This window comes from Anolis carolinensis, chromosome 2 (assembly GCF_035594765.1).
Source record: "Anolis carolinensis isolate JA03-04 chromosome 2, rAnoCar3.1.pri, whole genome shotgun sequence".
Classification (NCBI taxonomy): Eukaryota; Metazoa; Chordata; class Lepidosauria; order Squamata; family Dactyloidae; genus Anolis; species Anolis carolinensis.
Window position 1 is genome coordinate 296,156,379 of NC_085842.1, and position 13,238 is coordinate 296,169,616.

Consider the following 13,238-nt stretch of genomic DNA (forward strand, 5'->3'; position numbering starts at 1 on the left):
ATATTAGCTATTCACCTTGCTATGGTAAATCTAAATGCTACTAGTCATTGACCTCTACACACAACTGCTGTACTGCTATCTTATTTACACAGAGCTATGTTATAAATGCAATACACATAAGTTTTTGCTACCATTAAAGAACAAATATCTTTAAAGTCAAAACAAAGACAAATAATCTTATGATCACCTTCCCTAACACTATCCTGTGTAAACAGAGTGCAGCGTGTTACTAAACATGAAGACTGTTTTAGTGTTTACATCTGGAAGGAGCAATCAGTGCAAATCCTCCAGAGAAGAAAGCAGTGCAAGCAGATCAGAAAGCTAAAAGGCAGCATATCTCTACATCCTTATTCACCCCCATTCCTGCTCAACAGAAACCCTCTGGAAAACTTGTCATCTTTTATATCTTAAAGATGCCCAAGAATGAGAAGTCATTTCACTCCAAATTTAGCCAGTCGTCTTCAGTTTCTTTAACATACATTCCTCTAACAGCAAGTTGGGGTAGTAACAGAAGCTGCTGAAATAGGTTCATATGCAAATTGGCTTCAACTTCAAGCCTCTAAGATTGCTACTCATTAACAGAAATATGCTAAAGACAACATATGGTTAAGTATAAAAAAGGTCAAAAGAGTAGTACAGATAGGCAGTGTCCTCACTCTTAATTGCATACAAAGCCTTGTATTCTGTACATAATTTGGATTATTACCTTTATCGTGTGTGCATCCAGTCTAACCTGATTCTAATTAAAATAAATGATAATGTGACCAAACAACAAAGTTAAACATGAAGATCTAGAGTAGTACTCAAAACTGTACTAAGTACTATACATGCAATCTAAAGCAGATGATTCTTTTGCTTTCTCTCAGAGAAAAATTGGTCCAGTCATCTGCTCATGATTACTAAATTGTTTAGACAGTAGCGAAGTAATACCAAAGCATTTTTAAATCAGGAGAATGAACCTTTGTCTATATCTTGAACTTCAATTTCCCATAATCTTGGCTGGCAGAGTAAGTGATGCTGCAAGACTTCACCTCCATCCGCCCCATTCAATTTAAGAGTAATCCCACACAGCAAGTATTCTCTACCCTAGAAAACTTTGCTTGTTGAACTTTATGGATATATTTTGATGAATGAACACTCACTGCACACAACAGAACACTACTGACTTAATTCATACATTGATACATAATACATGTACTTCCTCATAGCAAGGTCTCTCCAAAGCAGCTTACAAATGGTATAGCAAAAGCAAGCATCAAAGTATGGACGCCTTGTGAAATCTAATTGCAACCTTTTGCTCTTTCTTTAAATGAATGAGAAAACAAACTACGCAGTCACAATATATCATAACTCTAAACAAGAAATGCAAAAAAGGTAGTAAACAAGTTAGGATTTAGAAACTTTGGCTCCATACTGTGGTTTGTTTAGAAACCATTAGCAGATTGCCACAGATCCATTTTTTCAGTGGCTAACTTAGCCAGCCCTCCTGGGTAGTAAAACAAAGATCTTATTTCCACTAAAAATGATAAACAGGTATACAACAGGAATCTCTTCAAAGCAGCAGGAAACAAACAAGTTTTTTTGTTTAATAAAATAGAGATAAAGATGATTTGCTCCATACTCTGCTTTGTAAACCACATAACTCAAAGGAAAGAAGAGGGTTGGTAGCAACCAGAAGTCAGTTAGTAAACCAAGTCCATGAATCAGTTTCCAGTACAATAATTATTATAAACTAGCTTTGCCCAACCATGCGTTGCTGTGGCTTATGGAAATCATTTGTTGGCCAGGTGGAATAGCAGTGAATAGCCTTGCAGCCTCAAAGCCTGGCCATTTTCTGGAGTAGCTGGAGTAGCACCCTCAAAGAGCTGCTTTGAAGCCTGGCTACTTCCTTAGTAGGGGAATCGTTGTTTGGCCAGCTTGAACTACACTCAATAGTCCTGCAGCTTTTTTAAAAGCCTGGCCGCTTTCTATATAGGGCATCCTTTCTAAGCCTGTTTATATGGGACAGAGTAGCCTTGTGGCTTCAGAGCTTGGGGGTTTTCTATCAAGGAGAAATCTTGGTTGGCCAGGTTGAATAGCACTGAATAGCCTTGCTGCTTGCAAGCCTGGCCGCTTTCTACCTTGCAGAATCCTTGGTTGGCCAGGTTGAATAGCAATTAATAGTCTCAGTGTGGCAGGTATGAATGCTGAAATTAGCCTGCTTGATTAGCATTTAATGGCCTTGCAGTTTCAAAGCCTGGCTGCTTCCTGCCTGGGAGAATCCTTTGCTGGGAAGTGTTAGCTGGCCCTGATTGTTTCCTTTCTGGAATTCCCACTTTCCCTGCTTTCAGAGTGTTGCTTTTTATTTACTGTCCTGGTTTTAGAGATTATATTGTTCTGTATTATTATACCTCAGTAAATATTTCATATTACAGTAGAATCTCACTTATCCAACATTCGCTTATCCAATGTTCTGGATTATCCAACACAGTTGGCCTTTTAGTAGTCAATGTTTTTGTAGTCAATGTTTTCAATACATTGTGATGTTCTGGTGCTAAATTCGTAAATACAGTAATTACTACATAGCATTACCGCACATTGAACTACATTTTCTGTCAAATTTGTTGTATAACATGATGTTTTGGTGCTTAATTTGTAAAATCATAACGTAATTTGACATTCAATAGATTTTTCCTTATTCCTTTCTTATTATCCAACATATTCGCTTATCCAACGTTCTGCCGGGGTGTTTATGTTGGATAAGTGAGACTCTATATTTATAATATTATATTATCTGCTTAGAACTGGATTATATGAGGCTCCTTCTACACAGCTGTATAAAATGCACACATTAAATGGCTGAGTGGGTTGCTAGGAGACAAAGTGGGCAGAGCTTAGCCTTCTAACTGGCAGCAATGGGAAAGAAACAGTTACTCCTCTCCCTCTAATTAGGACTTTATTTTTCTTGGTTTTTTTAATGTAAAAACACAGTCTGGATGACCACGTCTTTTGTGGCCAAATTTGGTGTTTTGGTTGTGTACTTTTGTTGTTTAAGTTAAGGGGAAAACTATCAGAACATTTATATATATATAGAAGATACTCATGTATAAATTGACCTCATATACAAATCAAGGGACGGTTTTGGGGACAAAATTATAGATTTTGATATGACTCATTGACAAATGGATAAATATTCAGCAGAGGGAAGAAAACACCAATACCAGGCTGCCACCATCATTTCCACAGACAGACATTCAAAAAGGCCTGAAGTGGCATCACAACTGAGAATAGAGGGAAGGGTCAGAGCTTTCTTTAGGTTATCTTGTCTTTCACCACTTTATTCAGATAAGGGGATGGTTTCTTTTTTAATAAGAGAACAGTACTCACAATGATCTGTGGATAAGACAACCCAGGATTTTTGGGTTCATCATTAACTAAAACATCTAGACTTATACATGGGTATATAGGGTAAATGCACCTTCCTACTTTATTGACCCAAATAAGAAATCAAAAACAAAAAGCAATATCTGATCACCAGAGCATACACTTTTAAGCATTTACATTGTAAAAACCTAACACTAGAGTAAAAAGTAAAGAAACTGCAAATAAAACACACCATAAGTACTAAAATAATGGCAATGATAATGTAATAAATAAATAAACAATGAAGACTCATTTATGTAATATTAATTACTATAAAACAGTGATGGCAACCCTTTTAGAGATGGTGTGGCCAAATTTGAAGGAGGGGTGGCAAGTGGACAAGGGGCAGGCAAATAAGGGGGTGGACAAGTGAGGGAGGGCAGAATGCATGCCTGGAGAGAGGGCCCTGCATGCCCTTTCTAACATGTGTGCCACAGGTTTGCCGCTACTGCTATAAAGGATATACAATCCAGATCTAATTCAGAGACAGAAATGTTAGTACAAGTTTCGACTTTCAGACCAGACACATTTTGAATAATGTGAAACCCATTTCTTGTTTTTTTTAATCTCTAAAGACCTTTCCTTCATGCTCTTCCCATGCCTGTTTGTTGTAATAGTGCTGTCCCTTTAAAACATTCCAACTTATGGAGACCCTAAAGCGAACCTCTCACTGGGATATCTTGGTAAGATTGGTTCAGAAAGGGTTTGCATTCCTCTGATTGGCCAAGGTCACCCAGAAGACTGGAGTTTTGTGGAGAGCAAAGGTAGAATACTTCCCAACAATAAAGATTACTCAACAAGATTTTATTTTAAAAAATAACCTTTTCATTATTTAATTTACTGTACATTGCTCTTGCAGAGATGAGGTGAAACAACACTGTAAAGCAGGATGAATAAAACCTAGCCTACACCTACGTCAACACTTATTATATGTGGGAGTCTTTTTGAACCAGAAATGTGCCTACTTCTGCTATTATATATCAGTGATATATAGCAGTTGGTCACAGCCACTACTAAGTTCAGGCTGTAAACAATGTCACACATTTCTCTAAAGAAATGGGAGAGTACAAATGTAATAAAAAATAATGAGAATAATACAAATTAATGTGAAAGGAAACTTATGGAGAAAAGGGTCAATTTTTTTTCTTAGTAATGTTCCTTACTATATCACTCAGTGCCCTATTATGCATATTCAACTGAAAGAGGAACTGCAAATAGAGCCCTAGCTTAGTTCTAGTGATTTTTAGACAATGGCACTTTCATTTTCATAATCAATATACAACTTTTCATCACACTGAAACTTGGAGCAACTCCACCCCAAGAATCCCCAATCAAGGTTTTAAAATTTTATAAGCAGCTGAGGTATACTTTCTAATGCTTACTCAAGAGTAAACCAAATATATGACTGATTCCAGTCTCCACCTACATATTTGGACCTACTCCAAAATGCAAATAAAATTAAGACTGATGTGCATTTTTCTCTGTCATCTCCTAAACTGAGGCTTTTTAATTGGCTGAGGGAAAATTATTAATGTATGTAAAAGGGCAAAAGTTAAAGGCTACACATAACAACTATATTGTTAACACCAATATAATCTTTATGAAGAAAAATGTACTAGCTCAAATAACGTGTTACTTACTTTTGAACTAGGTTGTTTTGTCCATCTTACATATTATTTGAGGCAGCACTGGATTCTGTTGAAAATAAACCTACAGGAAGATTTTAGACAACACAGTTTAGAACTATTAAAGAAAGGGAGAGTTCACTGTCTTAATAAAACTAGCCCACTTTGCCTTAGAATAAATCAAGATAAATGTTTAAAAAGTTATCAATCTGTTTTTCTGAATGTACCATTCTTCTGGAAAGTAAACTATTTTAAAGGATGTTCAAAAGATTAATGAAAACTTAGGCACCAATCCTCAAGCACAAGGTTAAGAACAGGCAGTGTGATGTCCTGCCAATGATCAAGTGCAACACTAAACATCAGAACTACTGCACAAGTACAGTACTAAGATGTCCAACTTCTCCAATAAAGCTCAGATATATCAACAAGAGACTTTCACTGGGCAAGGCCAAAATGTAGAGAAACAATTGTTTCCGTATCTTTACTGCATAAATAAACTAGTAAGAAACCATGAAAGAATGTAGTGGACATCTGATGGCAAACCAGTCCAGTTTAACAGTATATGACTTGAATTTAGCCTATAAGATCACCTTTACTTTTGCACATAAATTGCGGAAATCCCAAGAGTTATGCAAATTCAACTAGAACACAAGTGAATCTTCTAGAGTCATGCGTTAGATCAATATGGAACTTAAGTACACTGTCAAATTAATACCAATATGAATTTACAGTGATTGTCAAATATTAAAATACTATTTCCTTTCCTTGTCACATTAATAGTGCCCATGATAGAAACTCAAGCAAAACATAAATGAACATCTTCAAGCTTTTACCAAATAAATATTTAGACCAACAAAATGTTTGTTATACTTACAAAATCCAAGAAAACTGCGCAGATTGGCATTAACTCTCTATGACTTTTGTTTTCCAGTTTGTTTCCTTTACAATATATCCCGAGTTCCTTAAAGATACTACATCCGTAGTTATGCAGTACAGGTCTGACCCTTGGAAATCAGCTACCCATTCTTCACATTCAAGGACTCCACAAAGTTATTCCAGATATTAAACAGGTCTAATGTTCAAATTTTGTCTTACTTTTTGAAATGTTGTTGCTTTCCTATTCCATGTATATCCCACTATACACTTATGACACAAAGAACAGAACTGCAAAGTCAGATTCTGCATCTGAATTGAAGTACATTTCTATGAGTCAATTCAGGCATCTGTACACAGTAGCTATCTCGATGTTCCCATATTGCTTCCTTACTACATCAAAAATTTCGACAAATGCAAACAAAAAATAAAGATCTTAATCTCTTCATTGGGAATCAGGTTTCATTGCAAAAAATAGCAGATTTCCTAAAAATGAAAATCGTAAAAGTTGCCAGTAATTTTCAGACACTGCATTTAAAGCAATATTGTACTCCTAGTTGGCAAAATGAGTCAATCTCCTCTGAAATTTCTGAATTATAAAGTAAAAATACTTTTTGAAAGCAACATGCAGAGCCTAAACTTATGCAATTATCCATTCCATATGGGCAAAAATTAGTCCGAGATGACTTCTTCAGTTTGGAAGGAGGGAAGTTTCAAAGGTCCACGAGCTTTTCAAACTGGTTCTGAAGGCCTTAAATTTGTTTCAAGAGAAATAGATCTGAATTTCAATTCCACTTTTTAATAGTCAACAGTCTTTCACTCAACCAAAGCAGAAGTTGCATATAAACATCCAGCTAACTCTTCTTCACAAGTTGAGGCAAAGGACTGTGAGTTGTCCAGACTCACATTTGGAATCCAGGTCACCTAGAAGTGGAAAACAGAAGCAAAACACAGCAATCAGTTATTCTCTCTAGACATTGCATTTATAATAGTAACAACAATAATAATAACAACTTTATTTTTGTATGCCGCCTCCATCTCCCCAACAAGGACTCAGAGCAGCTCACATGGGGCCAAACCCAGCATACCATATAACATCATAAAATGAATAGTTAAGAAAAGCATCAACAATAAAAACTAATTAAACAAGTCATAATTTATGATCTGATTAAATTTATATCATGTTTCTATCTAGCAGAGAATCCCAATTTTTCCAAAATTAAAGAAAACAAAAATAAACAAAGCAATTCCTCTATTTAAAAAAAAACAGCTAAAGAGAAAAGCTCCATTATTGATCTACCCAAATCACTTTCTCCATATGGAAAGAACATGTTTTTTCCCAAAACGTAATAACATGCAACTTTAAATAGTGCCTAAATGTGTGAAATCTCAATGCAAGGCTTACAGAGAACCCTGCAAGAGTGTTGCAGAACTAAAAATACGTACAACTGAAGCCATTCCTCTATCCAGTTCCTCTACAGAAAAGTGACATTGAAACCAACCAAGAAACAAAAGTAGAGCAACAAAAACAAGAGTGGTATGGAAGCCATCCCTTCTATTTACTTTGGAGTATGTGCCGCTGACATCACGGAGACTTACTTTCAATTATGCACACAAAAGCATCAACCTGCAAGCCACTAGAGAAAGCAACTCTAGGAATCACCAAGCAAAGGGAAGCTATATTCTGGTGAAAGAAAGAAAACCTGTGAGTGTAAGCCTCTAACTATGGGAATGTGCAAGTGTTTCCTACCTTTCTCCTCCCTTCCATCTTACAGCCAGGAAAGGTCCACTGACTTCTTCATACTCTTTCAATAAAAAGGCTGAACAATAACTGCTATATATTCTCTCCTTAGTAGTTTCTTTCTTTAAACTCAATGCTACATCCAACTGCTCTTCAAAATATTTGCTTAGAGAAGCTAGAACGGCAGGCTAAAACCTTTATTCTCAGATAGTCTTTAAAAAAAAACATTTATAAGACTGAGACAAAGGGTGCTTATGGTGTTTGCGTATTTTAATAGATTTTAATGATTTTAACTACGTTAATACTCCTTTATTTCACTCTACTTTAATGTATGTATATATTTCAAGTTTCAAATTGTGCATTTCTGTTCAACGTTGTTAACCATTTTGAGTGTCTTTTTAAAGAAGGGAAAAACAGGATAGAAATAATATAATAAGCAAAGCCTGCCTTATATTTCATATACAGGTTGTGTATCCCTTACTCAAAACACTTGGAAGCTGAAGGCTAACTTTTATTGAATTGTACTAATGTTTACCATGTCTTGTTGAGTTGCCTGCAATAACTGCATTAGACAAATGTTTTTAAATATGTTTATTTCTTACCGTAAATTTGTTTTTATAGGTTATACAGTAATTCTATTATGTATATTGTTTTAAACCGTTTTGGGTCCAGTTTAGGGAGAAAAGCGGGATATAAATAAAGCTTTTATTATTGATAATATTATTATTATTGATTTCAATGTTTTTTTCTGGATTTTAAAACCCTTTCCCTTGGCTGTGGAACTCTCTCCCCAATGATATTAGATCAGCCCCCTCCCTCCTGACCTTCAGAAAGAGAGTAAAAACATGGCTTTGGCATCAAGCCTTCGGAGAATACTCACAATGAAATAGATGGAATTGGAATTACAGTAGAGTCTCACTTATCCAACATTCGCTTATCCAACGTTCTGGATTATCCAGCATATTTTTGTAGTCAATGTTTTCAATATATCGTGATATTTTGGTCCTAAATTCATAAATACAGTAATTACTACATAGCATTACTGCGTATTGAACTACTTTTTCTGCCAAATTTGTTGTCTAACATGATGTTTGGGTGCTTCATTTGTAAAATCATAACCTAATTTGATGTTTAATAGGCTTTTCCTTAATGCCTCCTTATTATCGAACATATTCGCTTATCCAACATTCTGCCGGCCCGTTTATGTTGGATAAGTGAGACTCTACTGTATGTGCAATGACTACCAGAATGCCCTGGATTATTATTGTGGATAGTGTGGTTTTAAATAGTGAATGTAATGTTTTTTAAAAAAATGTTTTAATGTATTTTAATATTAAATGTTTATTTTAATTGTATATGTTTTCAAGGAATTGAATTGTTGCCTACCTGTAAGCCGCCTTGAGTGCCCTTCAGGGTTGAGAAAGGCAGGATATAAATATAGTAAATAAATAAATGCAGAATAATCTTAAATGTTTGTCTTGATTGTATATTATTTTAAGGCATTGAATTGCTGCCTATCGGTAAGCCACCTTGAGTGCCTTTCAGGGGGTTGAGAAAGGCAGGATATAAATAAGAGTAAATAAATAAACGCTGAATAACTGAGTATCTTGGGGACAGAACCTAAGCCTAAAAATGAAAACAAAGAGTTCAAATACACTAAAAAGTCACAAATTATTATTATTAATAATAATAATATGAGACCTTTTCTCTCAATGTACAAAAGGGCTCCAGTATCTCATGGCTCCTTTGTTTTTAAATTTACAACGCCACATCCTCGTATACAGTACACACACAGGGAATAATATTACATTGCATGCAAAATGCTTTTTTAAAAAAAGTTATGAAAACACCAGGCGCCTTTGTGACGGTTGGCCCACCCTGTGCATATGGCCTGAAGGTAACTGTAGAGCAGGTATGAGCAAACTTGGGCCCTCCGGGTGTTTTGGACTTCAACTCCCACCATTCTTAACAGCGGCTGCGGGGGGAAAGGGAAAGGGCCTGAGGCTGTTAGGAATGGTGGGAGTTGAAGTCCAAAACACTTGGAGGGCCCAAGTTTGCTCATGCCTGCTCGACACTGTAGCATTAATGCAGTTTGGTATCACTTTAACCGAGGAGAGGGGGAGAGATCAACTCCAGGAGCCTTTCCCGCAGAAGGAGGGCTTCGGCCCTGGAGGCTTCAAGTCCTCACACAAACACACGACACAGGCACAAACATTGTTGTGTTTCTTCCGGTACCTCTTCTCTCTCTCGGCCTGTCCCGACCAGGTTAAGAAAGCAACAGCAGCAGTCACTCAGCCAACAAATCCCAGCAAATCCTCACCAAGCTTCCGAAAAAAAATTTAAATCTTCTTGTCTTTGGGCAGCCGTTGCTTTTCCCTCTCTCGCTCTCCCTCTCTCTCAATCCGCCGCGCGCTTCGCATAAAACTCCTCGCTCCACTCACTTCGTCCGTCCCAAAATGGCGCCGCTTCGAGCCGCAGAAAGCGATGCCCTCAGCCTGAAGTCTCGCGAGAGCTTCCCTAACAACCGCCGCCACTCTTAGTCGAAGACGCGGCTGGACTAGAGAGGCTCGAGAGAGAGAGAGAGCGCGCGCACGCGAGAGATAGAGCGACTTCGCTGACGCTGTTTGAGGGTAGCACGCGCTGGAGAATCGCAAACGAAAGAAGGGAGAGGTGGGGAGGGGAAGTTTCGTGGAACCCTCATGGTCCTAAAGCCCGCGTGGTTTCCTCGTCTGTCTTTTCTTTGGACTGAAGATAAATATAAGCCCACCAACCTTGCGAGCCTTCCCCGGCGTGACGTCACCAGGAACAATCCCGAACGTTCGAAGGGGATTCCCCGAACGAAAGCAGCCAGGTGGCGCATGCGTAGTCGATCCGCCATACTTCCCCCCCCCCATTGGGAATCCCCCCTTCCCAAAAAAAAAAGAAAAGAAAAGAAAAAACAGCCGGGAAGGCTGCAATGAAGCGTGTCAATCTCGGGAGTTTTCACTGCTTGCTCCCAGAATTATTTGCTATCTATATACAGTAGAGTCTCACTTATCCAAGCTAAACGGGCCGGCAGAAGCTTGGATAAGCGAATAACTTGGATAATAAGGAGGGATTAAGGAAAAGCCTATTAAACATCAAATTAGGTTATGATTTTACAAATGAAGCACCCAAACATCATGTTAGACAACAAATTTGACAGAAAAAGTAGTTCAATCCACAGTAATGTTATGTTCTAATTACTGTATTTACGAATTTAGCACCAAAATATCACGATATATTGAAAACATTGACTACAAAAATGGCTTGGATTATCCAGAAACTTGGATAAGTGAGGCTTGGATAAGTGAGACTCTACTGTAAATGGATAATTCGTTTATTTCATTGGCAGTTTCCTTTATTAAGAACTGGATAAATTAATAGAAGGAGGAGGAGGGGTTGCTGTGAGTTTTCCGGGCTGTATGGCCATGTTCAGAAGCATTCTCTCCTGACGTTTCGCCCACATCTATGGCAGGCATCCTCAGAAGTTGTGAGGTTGGAAATTAGGCAAGGAAGGTTTGTGTGTCTGTGGAAAGTCCAGGTTGGGAGAAAGAACTCTTGTCTGTTTGAGGCAAGTATGAATGTGGCAATTGGCCACCTTGATTACCATTGAATGGCCTTTCAGCTTCAAAGTCTAGCTGCTTCCTGCCTGAGGGAATCCTTTGTTGGGAGGTATAAATTGGCCCGAATTGTTTCATGTTTAGAATCCCCTATTTTTTTAGTGTTGCTCTTTTACTGTCCTGATTCTAGAGGTTTTTTTAATATGGGTAGCCAGATTTTGTTCATTTTCATGGTTTCCTCCTTTCTGTTGAAATTGTCCACATGCTTGTGGATGTCAATGGCTTCTCTGTCTGACATAGTGGTTGTGAGAGTGGTCCAGCATTTCTGTCTTCCCAAATAATATGCTGTGTCCAGGTTGGTTCATCAAGTGCTCTGCTATGGCTGACTTCTCTGGTTGAGTGAGTCTGCAGTGTCTTTCATGTTCCTGGATTTGTGTTTGGGTAGTGCTGTGTTTGGTGGTCCCTATGTAGATTTGTCCAAAGCTGCATGGTGTATGGTAGACTCCTGCAGAGCCGAGAACAACACCCAGAAACGGGAATTCCAGGCATGAAACAATCAGGGCCAGCTAACACCTCCCAACAAAGGATTCTCTCAGGCTGGAAGCAGCCAGGCCTTGAAGCTGCAAGGCTTTTCAATGCTAATCAGGGTGGCCAATTGCAACATTGACACCTGCCTCAAGCAGACAAGAGTTCTTTCTCCCATCCAGAACATTCCACAGATATATAAACCTCACTTGCCTGGTTTCCAACAGACCTCACCACCTCTGAGGATGCCTGCCATAGATGTGGGCAAAATGTCAGGAGAGAATGCTTCTGGAACATGGCCATGCAGCCCGGAAAACTCACAGCAACCCACATGATTCTGGCCATGAAAGCCTTCGACAGCACATCAAATTAGCAAAACATTTCATCTTCTTTAGTTGCTGAAAACAAAGGTGAACTGAGTCAAGACATTCAGCAATGTGAAAAAGGCAGAATGGAAATGTTTTGCTAATTGATCATACCAATAAATGTATATTCTAATTTGAATGATCATGCCAATAAATGTATATTCTGGGATCCAGTAGAACTTGTTAGAAGTGCTGTTGGTTTTTAAGTGCCACACATGGGTGACCGGATATGTTTTGAATAAAGCAACTGCATAACACCACTTAGAGCCACAAGTGCTGTTGGGCTGCAACTCCCATTATCCCCAGTCAGATAATCAAAAGTGATGTGAGTTATCATTAATTGCATCTGGGGACCCAAACTGGATAAAAACTAAAGACCACTGACCACTGTTTAAAAACATTATAGTTGGTTCTCTGTATCCATGGATTCTCCATCCATAGCTTTAAAAGTCCTTTGAATTCAACCACGAGGCCCTCGATGAAAATGAGTTTGACACTCCCGGATTAGAGAAAGACCATGTATAGCAAAATTGTCCTTCATGGAGATAAAAAACAATAGATTAAGAACATAAAGGTGTGTAAAACACATAGACGTGATTAAAACACACATCAATAAAATGTCGATGTAAAATATGTTTGTTTAAATCTGACTGGGTAGGCCTGCTGGAAGAGATAATAGGTCTATTTTTTTTTCAAATTCTGAAATCCAGGAACAGCTCTCAATTCTTGCTGATAGTAGGTCAATTTTTTATGTTGTGGGAAAGGCTGAGCCAACTTTGTCTAAGCCAGAGTTTGGGCCACAGAGTTGTAACACTCACTCATCAGAAATAATACAGGTTTTAAACTTTTCCTGTTGTCCTTGTGTTCGATTTTTGGAATGCCGTTCTCTGCAAAGATCTATTAGAACTCCAAAGCCAAGACTCCCATGCTGTTTTCCTCCTTTTGGCTCTTCTCTTTCGTTCCTTCTTTTTGGCTCTGCTTCTCTTGCTCTATACTTCCTATTTCTATTTTTACTTCCAGCTCTGCTTCAGCATTTCTTGACTTCCTGCATCAAGGCCTCTTCACTCGCTTATAAAAAATTGCAATTTTAATAATAATAATAATAATAATAATAATAATAATAATA

The 13,238-nt window shown here is 37.9% G+C and overlaps 1 protein-coding gene across 3 annotated transcripts in view; it reads right to left on the reverse strand.

The window, feature by feature from the left end:
* The window catches only part of gpbp1 (GC-rich promoter binding protein 1), a 33,074-nt gene extending 22,940 nt beyond the window's left edge, over positions 1 to 10,134 (reverse strand). Inside the window, exons 1-3 of one of the 3 annotated variants that reach the window (XM_062972397.1) lie at positions 9,877 to 10,134; positions 5,902 to 6,824; positions 5,043 to 5,112 (exon numbers count right to left, since the gene is read on the reverse strand). The gene's annotated coding sequence lies outside the window, so the exon portion shown is untranslated. The remainder of the gene's footprint in view (positions 1 to 5,042; positions 5,113 to 5,901; positions 6,825 to 9,876) is intronic. The other 2 variants (XM_008102771.3, XM_003216178.4) reach the window with 2 other exon arrangements.
* Between the last annotated feature and the right edge of the window lie 3,104 nt (positions 10,135 to 13,238).